We start from the raw sequence: 3,696 nt of genomic DNA on the forward strand, positions 1-3,696 counted from the left end.
TGGTCTAGTTTGAACTAAACTTTGCCCCTTTGGTTGTCATTGGTGCCATAGGGTACCATTTGACCCTTTTCATGTTAGTTTTAGCTTCTGGTTATTTCTTTGAGCTCCGTGACTTTATGGAATGTCACATTGGTATCTTGGAGATGGTTTATATCTCTATAGACTTTGGTTTTATCTTTCGCTTCCACATTTCGGATCCGTTACGGGTCAGCTTTCAGTTCATCACTGACGCATCGGGTTGAAAATTTTGGGCCGTCGCAAAGGGTTTTAGAGACGGAGCGATTTCTCCAATACTTGCAACAATGCCGATCGCACCATCTAATTGCCAAAGAGAAGACTATCGTAACCAAACCGTTACGGTGAGATGGGTTGGGATTTTAGCTTTCTCAATTGAGAATTAATTGTGGGCAGAGCTGAAACAAATGGCCAAATTGCAGGTAGAGAGAGAGATTAGTTAGGGTTTGTTTGGCCAAACGAAGGTGGGAGAAGATAATATATATACATATGGAGTTTTTGTACATAAGGTCATTTTTAGCAATCTAAATTTGTGCCAAGTAAGTGTATCTCACATGCCTTACTCTAACGTTGATTTTGGATGGCCATTTAACAGTTTGGGTTTTTTGCAACAAATGGGATAGTTTAGGGAGTTAAGTGACAATATGATAGTTCAAGGAGGTTTATTGAGAGTTTAGGGGAATTAGTACATTTAACCCTATATATAATTATAATATCACTCTATCTTTAGGATATTTTCACTTCTATGAATTTAATAGCTGATATTTCATTTTTTCCTAATTAATTTATTTTATTCCCCCTTAGTATGTTTGACTAAAATTTGAATCAGTAGGGTTTTGTAGAAATTTCTAAGTTAAATTTTTAGAGCAGAGTTTTAGTATAATGTTGTTACTTTGTCTAATTGTGATATCTGTAAGGGTATGTTTGGATAGACAGGGGAGAAAAGAAAAGAAATGATAATATTAGTTAGGAGAGAAAAGAAAAGAAAAGAAAGGATAGTAATAATTTTAATTCGTGTTTGGATAGATATGGGAAAAAAGAAAAGAAAGGATAATTATTGTTGTTTGGATAAGATAGAGGAGAGAAAAGAAAAGAAAGGATAGTGACTAAATTACTATCCTACCCTTTCATAACCACTTTACATATTATCCATTTCCAAAATCTCACATATGATATTTGGAATGTTTCTTTGTGATAGTTCAATGCAATGGATAAAAACAAAAGTAAAAAAGAAAAAAGAAAAAAATAAAATAAAAATAATGGAAGAAAACAAAATTAGGACATAAATGGAATAACTTTTCTTTATATTGATTTGTGGAGGGTATTTTTGGTATTAAGAATTTACAACTCCCTATCTCCCCCTATCTCTCCCTATCTTCTCAAAATGGGAGAGAAAGCTTACAAGGGATAGGGAGGGATAGTTATCCCTCACTATCTCTCCCTATCCTCTTTTTTCTCTCCAATTAAGTTACCCAAACACACTCTGACACTATCATCTCTTTTCTTTTCTCTCCCTATCCCTCCAAATCAACCTTACCAAACACACCCTAACTTTTTGAAGAAAGGAAGTGCCACTTTACTACAGAAAGAACAATTTTATTCTTCAAATAAAATGTAGGAAGAGGTTAATCGATGCCAAATTCAGGAGTGGTACCAGAAATTCAAATTCGTCTCCATACCAACTTTGATTCATGAACTTCTAGAATCCTTTGACATCCAGTACATTCTTAACGATTTCGGCCCCTTCCTTCTTCCTCTTTCTATCTCAAATGAAGATGCCCTGCCCAATACAATCTATAAACCTGTAGAAGAAAAAGATTATGTAGTATCCGAAGGATCTGGAGATGAATCAGAACAATCTTCACCACCCCCTTCTTTCCCAGAGCTTGAGATAAAGATTAAGGAATCAATTGGATCCCTTGGTGGTGCTGCCTTCCCTAAGCTGAATTGGAGTGCATCGAAAGACTCTGCCTGGATTAGCTCAACCGGGACACTCTGACGCACCTCATTTAGCCAGATTACATTGTTGCTAAAATCATCTAACTCTCTAATCCACGATCTCTGTTAAGCATATGATGCATGCACTGATAAGACCATATCGAGACCCTTAAATTTCTTCCTTGCTCTTCAGAAGTGGTACCCATCCCTCCGACCAGAGATGAAATTATGTTGCTTTGTACGAGGTCAGCTTTTACTTGAAATCTCCCAACGTGAGTTCACTGGATTTCATCTTGCCCTTCTTGAGAAGAAAAACGATCTGGGCATAGTAATCACATAATTTTTTATGGAAATGTGAGGCTGAGATCTGAAAGGGTTTCTTTGTCTTTTCCCATTTTATGTTATTTTATTATTATTTTTAAATCATAGATAGAGGGCTATTTTAGTCTTTTTATAGCTCCGGTACCAGTCAATAGGGGAGGTGAACAAACAATGGGGGGTAATACGCACTGGTGCGTCTCGTACATAATTGAACAAAAGTGTGTAGTGTGACCAAGTTTGAATTTATAGAATGTCATTACCACTACTAACTATTAATGTAGCTAGAGTAAGTAGGGATCGTCTCAAGGGAAAGGAAACGTATTTTTGTTTGGAAATCAATGTTGGATTAGTAGGTCGAGTGATCAAAAGATGGTTGGTGGTTGAATTATAATATGATTTAAACTAAATAAATGCAATGTAAAACAACTAAAGCAATATGAGGTGTAGAGAATATGAGAGATGAGTCTTGGGACTTAGAGTTCACCACTAAACATTACCTTCTTAGACATTCAATATTTAATGAATTAGGGGGATTATGTGTTGTACATGAAAATGTGTGCCATTAATTGAATATCAAGCATAGATGGCCAAGTAAGCATACATTGTCTAGTCAATCTAGTAAGTAGCACAACATATCAAATTAAGCCATTAATCATTCCATAAGTCCATAATTAATGCACACTCATTAAATTAAAGAAATATACTACTTGCATTCATAAACATGAAACATCAAACAACAAACATGGATTGTCCTCCTATCTAAGAAAATAAGGCAATTACATTATAACTAAGCTAGTGATATGGAAATTAAACTAATTAAACTAAGGAGGAGGCACAATCCATCAAGAAATAAGTATGAACCATCAAATAAACCACAAGTGTAATCTATTTAAGCACCATGCCTTGACTATTACTAGATTCATAATATCAACACACATAGACATACATCAATGTCACAAAATCTAGAAATAAACACATGAACATTCATTCTAGCATATATAGACATATGAAAAGAATTAAATGATCAATTGGAAGTAAATGATCAATTGGAAGTATTAAACTACACAAATCATTGTAGAAACAAGATTCATATATATATGATGTCAAGGCAATAATTACAACACAAATCCCCATTGATTACAAAACATCAAAGTCTAAGAGGCATGCTTCGGGCTATTTCTAGCCCCAAGATAATGATTTAGCCACTCATTGATGTTGTCATCCAACCCTCAAGGGCTATCTCCATGGTAGAAATCATCTTCCTCCTCTTAGTAGAAACCCTAGATGAGTGGAAGAACTTTCCCCAAATGTGTATTTCTCTCTCTCTAATCTCCAATCTCTAACCAACCTCAATATTGTATATCTACTCAAAATAACCAAAATCCTTATATAGGTAGCTCAAATGTCACACCCAATGGTCAG

The 3,696-nt window shown here is 35.0% G+C and overlaps 1 pseudogene; it reads left to right on the forward strand.

Annotated features, from left to right (window-relative positions):
* Positions 1–302: 302 nt before the first annotated feature.
* LOC132272546 (uncharacterized) lies at positions 303–2,311 on the forward strand (annotated as a pseudogene).
* Positions 2,312–3,696: the final 1,385 nt, after the last annotated feature.

This window comes from Cornus florida, unplaced genomic scaffold, assembly GCF_030987335.1.
Source record: "Cornus florida cultivar Cherokee Brave unplaced genomic scaffold, ASM3098733v1 CherokeeBrave_3.0.0_Hap2_Chr09, whole genome shotgun sequence".
In the NCBI taxonomy this organism is placed as follows: Eukaryota; Viridiplantae; Streptophyta; class Magnoliopsida; order Cornales; family Cornaceae; genus Cornus; species Cornus florida.